The following is a 13,172-nucleotide window of genomic DNA, read 5'->3' as shown; positions in this document are numbered from 1 at the left end:
GTCTAATGAGAACTAGCCTACTCACACTGAAGCATCTATTTCCCATTAGAGAAACGGCCCTCCAACCTGGAGAGGCAGAAAGGTCCTCTCGTCTAATGGGAACTAGCCTACTCACTCTGAAGCAGCTATTTCCCATTAGAGAAACTGCCCTCTGACCTGAAGAGGCAGAAAGGTCCTCTCGTCTAATGGGAACTAGCCTACTCTCACTGAAGCATCTATTTCCCATTAGAGAAACGGCCCTCTGACCTGGAGAGGCAGAATGGTCCTCTCGTCTAATGGGAACTAACCTACTCACAATGAAGCATCTATTTCCCATTAGAGAAACAGCCCTGCAACCCGAAGAAGCAGAAAGATCCTCTCATCTAATGGGAACTAGCCTACTCACACTGAAGCAGCTATTTCCCATTTGAGATACGAACCTCCAACCTGGAGAGGCAGAAAGGTCCTCTTGTCTAATGGGAAATTGCCTACTCACACTGACGCAGCTCTTTCAGATTGGAAAAACGGCCCTCCAACTTGGCGAGGCAGAAATATCCTCTTGTCTAATGGGACCTAGCCTATTCACACTGAAGTAGCTATTTCCCATTAGAGAAATGGCCCTCCGACCTGGAGCGTCAGAAAGGTCCCCTCGTATAATGGGAACTAGGCAACTCACACTGATGCAGCTCTTTCCAATTAGAGAAACGGCCCTCCAACCTGCAGAGGCCGAAAAGTCCAGTCGTGTAATGGGAACTAGCCTACTCACACTGAAGCAGCTATTTCCCATTAGAGAAACGGCACTCTGACCTGGAGAGGCAGAAAAGCCCTCTCATCTAATGGGAACTAGCCTACTTACACTGAAGCATCTATTTCCCATTAGAGAAACTGCCCTCTGACCTGAACAGGCAGAAAGGTGCTCTCGTCTAATGGGAACTAGCCTACTCACACTGAATCATCTGTTTCCCATTAGAGAAACGTCCCTCTGACCTGGAGAGCCAGAAAGGTCCTCTCGTCTAATGGGAACTAGCCTACTCACAATGAAGCATCTATTTCCCATTAGAGAAACAGCCCTGTGACCTGAAGAAGCAGAAAGGTCCTCTCGTCTAATGGGAACTAGTCTACTCACACTGAAGCAGCTATTTTCCATTAGAGAAACGACCCTCCAACCTGGAGAGGCAGAAAGGTCCTCTCGTCAAATGGGAACTAGCCTACTCACACTGACGCAGCTCTTTCCCATTAGAAAAACAGCCCTCCAACTTGGCGAGGCAGAAAGGTCCTCTTGTCTAATGGGAACTAGCCTACTCACACTGAAGCAGCTATTTCCCATTAGAGAAACGGCCCTCCGACCTGGAGAGTCAGAAAGGTCCTCTCGCCTAATCAGAACTAGCCTACTAACACTGAAGCACCTGTTTCCCATTAGAGAAATGGCCCTTCGACCCGGAGAGGCAGTACGTTCCTCTCATCTAATGGGAACTAGTCTATTCACAATGAAGCATCTATTTCCCATTAGAGAAACGGCCTTCCGATCTCGAGAACCAGAAAGTTCCTCTCGTCTAATTGGAACTAGCCTACTCACACTGAAGCATCTATTTCCCATTAGAGAAACGGCCATCCAACCTGGAGAGGCAGAAAGGTCCTCTTGTCTAATGGGAACTAGCCTACTCACACTGAAGCAGCTATTTCCCATTACAGAAACGGCCCTCCGACCTGGAGAGTCAGAAAGTTCCTCTCGTCTAATGAGAACTAGCCTACTCACACTGAAGCATCTATTTCCCATTAGAGAAATGGCCCTTCAACCCGGAGAGGCAGACCGTTCCTCTCATCTAATGGGAACTAGTCTACACACAATGAAGCATCTATTTCCAATTAGAGAAACGGCCCTCCGACCTCGAGAACCAGAAAGTTCCTCTCGTCTTATTGGAACTAGCCTACTCACACTGAAGCAGCTATTTCCCATTAGAGAAACTGCCCTCTGACCCGAAGAGGCAGAAATGTCCTCTCGTCTAATGGGAACTAGCGTACTCTCACTGAAGCATCTATTTCCCATTAGAGAACGGCCCTCTGACCTGGAGAGGCAGAATGGTCCTCTCGTCTAATGGGAACTAATCTACTCACAATGAAGCATCTATTTCCCATTAGAGAAACAGCCCTGCGACCTGAAGAAGCAGAAAGGTCCTCTCGTCTAATGGGAACTAGCCTACTCATACTGAAGCAGCTATTTCCCATTAGAGAAACGGCCCTCCGACCTGGAGAGTCAGAAAGTTCCTCTCGTCTAATGAGAACTAGCCTACTCACACTGACGCAGCTCTTTCCAATTCGAGAAACAGCCCTCGAACCTGGAGAGGCAGAAATGCCCTCTCGTCTAATGGGAACTAGCCTACTCACACTGAAGCAGCTATTTCCCATTAGAGAAACTGCCCTCTGACCTGAAGAGCCAGAAAGGTCCTCTCGTCTAATGGGAACTAGCCTACTCTCACTGAAGCATCTATTTCCCATTAGAGAAACGGTCCTCTGACCTGGAGAGGCAGAATGGTCCTCTTGTCTAATGGGAACTAACCTACTCACACTGAAGCAGCTATTTCCCATTTGAGATACGAACCTCCAACCTGGAGAGGCAGAAAGGTCCTCTTGTCTAATGGGAAATTGCCTACTCACACTGACGCAGCTCTTTCACATTGGAAAAATGGCCCTCCAACTTGGCGAGGCAGAAATATCCTCTTGTCTAATGGGACCTAGCCTACTCACACTGAAGTAGCTATTTCCCATTAGAGAAATGGCCCTCCGACCTGGAGCATCAGAAAGGTCCCCTCGTCTAATGGGAACTAGGCAACTCACACTGATGCAGCTCTTTCCAATTAGAGAAACGGCCCTCCAACCTGCAGAAGCCGAAAAGTCCAGTCGTCTAATGGGAACTAGCCTACTCACACTGAAGCAGCTATTTCCCATTAGAGAAACGGCACTCTGACCTGGAGAGCCAGAAAGGTCCTCTCGTCTAATGGGAACTAGCCTACTCACAATGAAGCATCTATTTCCCATTAGAGAAACTGCCCTCTGACCTGAACAGGCAGAAAGGTGCTCTCGTCTAATGGGAACTAGCCTACTCACACTGAATCATCTGTTTCCCATTAGAGAAACGTCCCTCTGACCTGGACAGCCAGAAAGGTCCTCTCGTCTAATGGGAACTAGCCTACTCACAATGAAGCATCTATTTCCCATTAGAGAAACAGCCCTGTGACCTGAAGAAGCAGAAAGGTCCTCTCGTCTAATGGGAACTAGTCTACTCACACTGAAGCAGCTATTTTCCATTAGAGAAACGACCCTCCAACCTGGAGAGGCAGAAAGGTCCTCTGGTCAAATGGGAACTAGCCTACTCACACTGACGCAGCTCTTTCCCATTAGAAAAACAGCCCTCCAACTTGGCGAGGCAGAAAGGTCCTCTTGTCTAATGGGAACTAGCCTACTCACACTGAAGCAGCTATTTCCTATTAGAGAAACGGCCCTCCGACCTGGAGAGTTAGAAAGTTCCTCTCGTCTAATGAGAACTAGCCTACTCACACGGAAGCATCTATTTCCCAATACAGAAATGGCCCTTCGACCCGGAGAGGCAGAACGTTCCTCTCATCTAATGGGAACTAGTCCACTCACAATGAAGCATCTAGTTCCTATTAGAGAAACGGCCTTCCGATCTCGAGAACCAGAAAGTTCCTCGCATCTAATTGGAACTAGCCTACTCACACTGAAGCATCTGTTTCCCATTAGAGAAACGGCCCTCCAACCTGGAGAGGCAGAAAGTTCCTCTTGTCTAATGGGAACTAGCCTACTCACACTGAAGCAGCTATTTCCCATTACAGAAACGGCCCTCCGACCTGGAGAGTCAGAAAGTTCCTCTCGTCTAATGAGAACTAGCCTACTCACACTGAAGCATCTATTTCCCATTAGAGAAATGGCCCTTCAACCCGGAGAGGCAGACCGTTCCTCTCATCTAATGGGAACTAGTCTACACACAATGAAGCATCTATTTCCAATTAGAGAAACGGCCCTCCGACCTCGAGAACCAGAAAGTTCCTCTCGTCTTATTGGAACTAGCATACTCACACTGAAGCAGCTATTTCCCATTAGAGAAACTGCCCTCTGACCTGAAGAGGCAGAAATGTCCTCTCGTCTAATGGGAACTAGCGTACTCTCACTGAAGCATCTATTTCCCATTAGAGAACGGCCCTCTGACCTGGAGAGGCAGAATGGTCCTCTCGTCTAATGGGAACTAATCTACTCACAATGAAGCATCTATTTCCCATTAGAGAAACAGCCCTGCGACCTGAAGAAGCAGAAAGGTCCTCACGTCTAATGGGAACTAACCTACTCACAATGAAGCATCTATTTCCCATTAGAGAAACAGCCCTGCGACCTGAAGAAGCAGAAAGATCCTCTCGTCTAATGGGAACTAACCTACTCACAATGAAGCATCTATTTCGCATTAGAGAAACAGCCCTGCAACCTGAAGAAGCAGAAAGATCCTCTCGTCTAATGGGAACTAGCCTACTCACACTGAAGCAGCTATTTCCCATTTGAGATACGAACCTCCAACCTGGAGAAGCAGAAAGTTCCTCTCGTCTAATGAGAACTAGCCTACTCACACTGAAGCATCTATTTCCCATTAGAGAAATGGCCCTTCAACCCGGAGAGGCAGACCGTTCCTCTCATCTAATGGGAACTAGTCTACACACAATGAAGCATCTATTTCCAATTAGAGAAACGGCCCTCCGACCTCGAGAACCAGAAAGTTCCTCTCGTCTTATTGGAACTAGCCTACTCACACTGAAGCAGCTATTTCCCATTAGAGAAACCGCCCTCTGACCTGAAGAGCCAGAAAGGTCCTCTCGTCTAATGGGAACTAGCCTACTCTCACTGAAGCATCTATTTCCCATTAGAGAAACGGCCCTCTGACCTGGAGAGGCAGAATGGTCCTCTTGTCTAATGGGAACTAACCTACTAACAATGAAGCATCTATTTCCCATTAGAGAAACAGCCCTGCGACCTGAAGAAGCAGAAAGATCCTCTCGTCTAATGGGAACTAGCCTACTCACACTGAAGCAGCTATTTCCCATTTGAGATACGAACCTCCAACCTGGAGAGGCAGAAAGGTCCTCTTGTCTAATGGGAAATTGCCTACTCACACTGACGCAGCTCTTTCACATTGGAAAAATGGCCCTCCAACTTGGCGAAGCAGAAATATCCTCTTGTCTAATGTGACCTAGCCTTCTCACACTGAAGTAGCTATTTCCCATTAGGGAAATGGCCCTCCGACCTGGAGCGTCAGAAAGGTCCCCTCGTCTAATGGGAACTAGGCAACTCACACTGATGCAGCTCTTTCTAATTAGAGAAACGGCCCTCCAACCTGCAGAGGCCGAAAAGTCCAGTCGTCTAATGGGAACTAGCCTACTCACACTGAAGCAGCTATTTCCCATTAGAGAAACGGCACTCTGACCTGGAGAGGCAGAAAAGCCCTCTCATCTAATGGGAACTAGCCTACTTACACTGAAGCATCTATTTCCCATTAGAGAAACTGCCCTCTGACCTGAACAGGCAGAGAGGTGCTCTCGTCTAATGGGAACTAGCCTACTCACACTGAATCATCTGTTTCCCATTAGAGAAACGTCCCTCTGACCTGGAGAGCCAGAAAGGTCCTCTTGTCTAATGGGAACTAGCCTACTCCCAATGAAGCATCTATTTCCCATTAGAGAAACAGCCCTGTGACCTGAAGAAGCAGAAAGGTCCTCTCGTCTAATGGGAACTAGTCTACTCACACTGAAGCAGCTATTTTCCATTAGAGAAACGACCCTCCAACCTGGAGAGGCAGAAAGGTCCTCTCGTCAAATGGGAACTAGCCTACTCACACTGACGCAGCTCTTTCCCATTAGAAAAACAGCCCTCCAACTTGGCGAGGCAGAAAGGTCCTCTTGTCTAATGGGAACTAGCCTACCCACACTGAAGCAGCTATTTCCCATTAGAGAAACGGCCCTCCGACCTGGAGAGTCAGAAAGGTCCTCTCGTCTAATCAGAACTAGCCTACTCACACTGAAGCACCTGTTTCCCATTAGAGAAATGGCCCTTCGACCCGGAGAGGCAGAACGTTCCACTCATCTAATGGGAACTAGTCTATTCACAATGAAGCATCTATTTCTCATTAGAGAAATGACCCTCCAACCTGGAGAGGCAGAAAGTTCCTCTCCTCTAATGGGAAATAGCCTACTCACACTGATGCAGCTCTTTTCCATTAGAAAAACGGCCCTCCAACTTGGCGAGGCAGAAAGGTCCTCTTGTCTAATGGGAACTAGTCTACTCACAATGAAGCATGTATTTCCCATTAGAGAAACGGCCCTCCAACCTGGAGAGGCCAGAAAGTTCCCCTTGTCTGATGGGAACTCGCCTACTCAAACTGAAGCATCTATTTCCCATTAGAGAAACAACCCTCCAACCTGGAGAGGCAGAAAGGTCCTCTCCTCTAATGTGAAATAGCCTACTCACACTGATGCAGCTCTTTTCCATTAGAAAAACGGCCCTCCAACCTGGAGAGGCAGAAAGGTCCTCTCGTCTAATGGGAACTAGCCTACTCACAAGGGAAGCATCTATTTCCCATTACAGAAACAGCCCTGCGACCTGAAGAAGCAGAACGATCCTCTCGTCTAATGGGAACTAGCCTACTCACACTGAAGCAGCTATTTCCCATTAGAGAAACGACCCTCAAACCTGCAGAGGCAGAAAGGTCCTCTCCTCTAATGGGAACTAGCCTACTCACACTGACGCAGCTCTTTCCCATTAGAAAAATGGCCCTACAACTTGGCGAGGCAGAAAGGTCCTCTTGTCTAATGGGAACTAGCCTACTCACACTGAAGCAGCTATTTCCTATTAGAGAAACGGCCCTCCGACCTGGAGAGTTAGAAAGTTCCTCTCGTCTAATGAGAACTAGCCTACTCACACTGAAGCATCTATTTCCCAATAGAGAAATGGCCCTTCGACCCGGAGAGGCAGAACGTTCCTCTCATCTAATGGGAACTAGTCCACTCACAATGAAGCATCTAGTTCCTATTAGAGAAACGGCCTTCCGATCTCGAGAACCAGAAAGTTCCTCTCGTCTAATTGGAACTAGCCTACTCACACTGAAGCATCTATTTCCCATTAGAGAAACGGCCCTCCAACCTGGAGAGGCAGAAAGGTCCTCTTGTCTAATGGGAACTAGCCTACTCACACTGAAGCAGCTATTTCCCATTAGAGAAACGGCCCTCCGACCTGGAGAGTCAGAAAGTTCCTCTCGTGTAATGAGAACTAGCCTAGACACACTGAAGCATCTATTTCCCATTAGAGAAATGGCCCTTCAACCCCGAGAGGCAGAACGTTCCTCTCATCTAATGGGAACTAGTCTACTCACAATGAAGCATCTATTTCCAATTAGAGAAACGGCCCTCCGACCTCGAGAACCAGAAAGTTCCTCTCGTCTTATTGGAACTAGCCTACTCACACTGAAGCAGCTATTTCCCATTAGAGAAGCTGCCCTCTGACCTGAAGAGGCAGAAAGGTCCTCTCGTCTAATGGGAACTAATCTACTCACAATGAAGCATCTATTTCCCATTAGAGAAAGGGCCCTCTGACCTGGAGAGGCAGAATGGTCCTCTCGTCTAATGGGAACTAATCTACTCACAATGAAGCATCTATTTCCCATTAGAGAGACAGCCCTGCGACCTGAAGAAGCAGAAAGGTCCTCTCGTCTAATGGGAACTAGCCTACTCATACTGAAGCAGCTATTTCCCATTAGAGAAACGGCCCTCCGACCTGGAGAGTCAGAAAGTTCCTCTCGTCTAATGAGAACTAGCCTACTCACACTGAAGCATCTATTCTCATTAGAGAAATGGCCCTCCAACCTGGAGAGGCAGAAAGGTCCTCTAGTCTAATGGGAACTAGCCTACTCACACTGACGCAGCTCTTTCCAATTAGAGAAACAGCCCTCGAACCTGGAGAGGCAGAAATGCCCTCTCGTCTAATGGGAACTAGCCTACTCACACTGAAGCAGCTATTTCCCATTAGAGAAACTGCCCTCTGACCTGAAGAGCCAGAAAGGTCCTCTCGTCTAATGGGAACTAGCCTACTCTCACTGAAGCATCTATTTCCCATTAGAGAAACGGCCCTCTGACCTGGAGAGGCAGAATGGTCCTCTTGTCTAATGGGAACTAACCTACTCACAATGAAGCATCTATTTCCCATTAGAGAAACAGCCCTGCGACCTGAAGAAGCAGAAAGATCCTCTCGTCTAATGGGAACTAGCCTACTCACACTGAAGCAGCTATTTCCCATTTGAGATACGACCCTCCAACCTGGAGATGCAGAAAGGTCCTCTTGTCTAATGGGAAATTGCCTACTCACACTGACGCAGCTCTTTCACATTGGAAAAACGGCTCTCCAACTTGGCGAGGCAGAAAGATCCTCTTGTCTAATGGGAACTAGCCTACTCACACTGAAGTAGCTATTTCCCATTAGAGAAATGGCCCTCCGACCTGGAGCGTCAGAAAGGTCCTCTCGTCTAATGGGAACTAGGCAACTCACACTGATGCAGCTCTTTCCAATTAGAGAAACGGCCCTCCAACCTGCAGAGGCTGAAAAGTCCAGTCGTCTAATGGGAACTAGCCTACTCAAACTGAAGCAGCTATTTCCCATTAGAGAAACGGCACTCTGACCTGGAGAGGCAGAAAAGCCCTCTCATCTAATGGGATCTAGCCTACTTACACTGAAGCATCTATTTCCCATTAGAGAAACAGCCCTGTGACCTGAAGAAGCAGAAATGTCCTCTTGTCTAATGGGAACTAGTCTACTCACACTGAAGCAGCTATTTTCCATTAGAGAAACAACCCTCCAACCTGGAGAGGCAGAAAGGTCCTCTCGTCAAATGGGAACTAGTCTACTCACACTGACGCAGCTCTTTCCCATTAGAAAAACAGCCCTCCAACTTAGCGAGGCAGAAAGGTCCTCTTGTCTAATGGGAACTAGCCTACTCACACTGAAGCAGCTATTTCCCATTAGAGAAACGGCCCTCCGACCTTGAGAGTCAGAAAGGTCCTCTCGTCTAATCAGAACTAGCCTACTCACACTGAAGCACCTGTTTCCCATTAGAGAAATGGCCCTTCGACCCGGAGAGGCAGAACTTTCCTCTCATCTAATGGGAACTAGTCTATTCACAATGAAGCATCTGTTTCCTATTAGAGAAACGGCCCTCCGACCTCGAGAAGCAGAAAGTTCCCCTCGTGTAATTGGAACTAGCCTACTCACACTGAAGCATCTATTTCCCATTAGAGAAATGGCCCTTCAACCTGGAGTGACCGAAAGGTCCTCTTGTCTAATGGGAACTAGCCTACTCACACTGAAGCAGCTATTTCTCATTAGAGAAACGGCCCTCCAACCTGGAGAGGCAGAAAGTTCCTCTCGTTTATTTGGAATTAGTCTACTCAAACTGAAGCATCTATTTCCCATTAGAGAAACGGCCCTCCAACCTGGAGAGGCAGAAATGTCCTCTTGTCTAATGGGAACTAGCCTACTCACACTGAAGCAGCTTTTTCCCATTAGCGATAAGATACACATTTCAGTTGCCAAGTCTGCTTATTTTAAGCGACTTTGGGCTTTTTTCCCCCCAAATTCGCTTATAATAATGGGAACTAGCCTACTCACATTGAAGCAGTTATTTCCCATTAGAGAAACTGCCCTTCCACTTGGAGAGGCAGAAAGTTCCTCCCGTCTAATGGGAACTAGCCGACTCACACTGAAGCAGCTATTTCCCATTATAGAAACGGCCCTCCAACCTGGAGAGGCAGAAAGGTCCTCTCGTCTAATGCCCACTTACACTGAAGCTGCTATTTTCCATTAGAGAAATGGCCCTCTGACCTGGAGAGGCAGAAAGGTCCTCTTGTCTAATGGGAACTAGCCTACTCACATTGAAGCAGCTATTTCCCATTAGAGAAACTTAACTTCCACTTGGAGAGGCAGAAAGTTCCTCTCCTCTAATGGGAACTAGCCGACTCACATTGAAGCATCTATTTCCCATTAGAGAAACGGCCATCCCACTTGGAGAGGCAGAAAAGTCCACTTGTCTAATGGGAACTAGCCTACTCGCAATTAAACATCTATTTCCCATTAGAGAAACAACCCTCCGACCTGGAGAGGCAAACAGGTCCTCTTGTCTAATGGGAACTAGCCTGCTCACACTGAAGCATCTATTTCCCATTAGAGAGACGACCCTCCGAACTGGAGAGGCAGAAATGTCCCCTCGTCTAATGGGAACTAGCCTACTCACACTGAAGCAGCTATTTCCCATTAGAGAAATGCCCCTCTGACCTGCCGAGGCAGAAAGGTCCTCTCGTCTAATGGGAACTAGGCGACTCACACTGAAGCAGCTATTTCCTATTAGAGAAACGGCCCTCCCACCTGGAGAGACGGAAAGGTCCTCTCGTCTAATGGGAACTAGCCTGCTCACACTGAAGCAGCTATTTCTCATTAGAGAAACAGCACTCCCACCTGGAGAGGCAGAATGGGCTTCTCGTCAAATGGAAACTTGCCTACTCACACTAAAGCATCTATTTCACATTAGAGAAATGGCCCTCCGACCTAGAGAAGCAGAAAGGTCCTCTCGTCTAGCATTTATTTCCCATTAGAGAACTGGCCATCTGACCTGGAGTGGCAAAATGGTCCTCTTGTCTAATGGGAACTAGTCTTCACAGTGAGAATGATCGAAAACCCATCATTATGCAGGACTTAACCACTAGGGGTAAAAAGGGCCATTTCTCTAATGGGAACTAGCCTTCTCAGTGAGAGTAATCTAAAAGCTATTATTATGCAGGACTTGGCCATTAGGGGCGAAAATGGACAATTCTCTAATGGGAGCTAGCCTACTCACTCTGAAGCAGCTATTTCCCATCTGAGAAAAGACCCTAGCAACCAAAGGTCTGTTTCTTAGATGGGCACTAGTATCCTAATAAGATACGCATTTCAGTTGCCAGTTCTGCTTTTTTTAAGGGACTTTGGGCTTTTTTTCCCCCAAATTCGCTGATAATAATTGGAGGTCGCTTGCCGTGGTTTTTGTCTGCGTATTAGCCCAATGAAGGGCGTATTGTTCCGCTTGTTTTTATTATGTGTCAAAGTGCTGACATCATTCATTTCACACACGCTGTGGCCCTGCCTCTTCATCATAACATGATCGTTCTTAACTGAATCATTCACAGTCTCTGTGGTGCTGGGAGGGGGGAGGGAGGGGGTCACATGGCCAGTGTAGCGGATGAAGAGGCTTGCACTGTGTGGGCTGTTAGTGCAAGTAAGGGAACCGATAGAATCACTTTGTCGATCCATTTTGAGTTCTGATAAGTGGACTGCCACGAGAGTGACAGCTCAATCGTTGGCCTGTGACATGCGGCACACCTACAATTTTCAAGAATCTTGACAAAACCACCTAAACCCTTCATCCTTATGAGGTTGGTAACTCAATTGCCATTAAATGGGGCGATAATATCAGCTCTATCAGGGCCTGATTTACAAAAGCGTTTCAGTAACGCAAAACCCCCAAAATAAAACACTTGGTAAATCAGTCCCATCTAGTGCCCATAGGCTGTAATGAAGTGCTAGGTAACAGCTTAAACTTATTGCTATCAAAGGGCAGTTTTACAGGTACCATGAAGTAATTCCAGGCCAGACGACCCACCCCACCATTTCCCCTTCATCTCGGAAACATGCCAGAGAGATTGATATGTAAGGGAGATAAACTGTGTGCTGATACAAAGAAATTGCACTCCAGACGCCTGCCCCCTCTCATAAAACACCTGTGTGACAATGGCACCAGGGATGATGGTTAATCCCCCTCACTAACGTGAGAGGGGTGCTAGATTCTATTAAAGACAAGGAGGCGAGTATTATGCATTCATTCTTTACTTCTGACACCACAGCAGCAAAGAAAAAAAAGCTATACAAACAAAAAAGTTTGTTCAACAGAAAACATAAGAGTCAATCACGGGGAAAAACCCCCAATCCAACATGGAGGCCAGGTCTTGCCATGTAGGTAGCCAATGGGCAGGGACCAGCCCCCATATAACTCTTTTACTCCAATCCCAACTCCTCTTCTGCAGCTGCATCGCATTGGACGCCAAACCTGAAGATGAGACTTTGTAGCGCGGGGACAGGATCCATGAGTAGTTCAGAGGATCTCTAACCTGCTGCATCTTGGAGCTGTGGAGAACTCTTCCTGAATGGACTACCTCACCCCAAAGCTGTATGCAAATCAAAAGACAAAGGGTGGACGGGTGTAATAATACTCGCCTTCTTGTCTTTAATAGAATCTAAACCCCCTCTCACGTTAGTGAGGGGGATTAACCATTCTATGTCAAGACACGAGGTTTAATATTATGCAAGTTTAAAGCTCTTGCATCACATTAATTGCAACATGATCAATACGTTTGTGATAAAATGTTTTGAATGTTGATTCCCTAGACCAATCAGCTGCTTTCAAAATGTGTTCAAAGCTACCCTCAGGAAAGCAGCCTTAGAGGTCTTAGCTCCTTTAACTGAATAGGAACCAAAAGAGGAAGTGTCCACCCCGCTTCTTTCATAACCCACTTAATCCATCTGGCTAAAGTGGCAGGAGACACCGGTTTGTGGGGGTTTCCTATAGGAAATGAGCAGATGAGAGGTATTAGGAGGCCAAAGAGCCTCTGGCTTCAACTCAAAACATTTTAAGCATTGTATCAAACACAGCTTGGAATCTTCTGGAAAAGCTGGATAAGAAATGGAGGAAATAAAACCCTTAGTTCTCCTGGAAACAAAGAAAGTAACCCCCTGTGGGGTAAACACCCTGTTATCTACATCCAAAGCCCTAATATCAGAAATCCTCTTAATATAAACAAGGCATAATAACATGGCTAATTTGGAAGATAGTTGTTGCAAAGACAAATCTTCATTAGCAGGACAAGAGCGAAACAGATCCAGAACCATATTAACATCCCATAAAACAGACTACCTAGCTTTAGGCGGAAACTTGATGTGTATAGATTTGAGGGCTTTGCGCACGACGAAGTGTCTACACAATGGTTTACCTTTTCCCAACACATGCGCCGCTGAAATTGCAGATCTAAAACCATTTATAGTTATTTGAGCCTTGCCCTCCTTAAACA

This window comes from Ambystoma mexicanum, chromosome 13 (genome assembly GCF_040938575.1).
Source record: "Ambystoma mexicanum isolate Mex_15411 chromosome 13, UKY_AmexF1_1, whole genome shotgun sequence".
Taxonomy (NCBI): Eukaryota; Metazoa; Chordata; class Amphibia; order Caudata; family Ambystomatidae; genus Ambystoma; species Ambystoma mexicanum.
Note: the sequence above shows the minus strand (reverse complement) of the source record.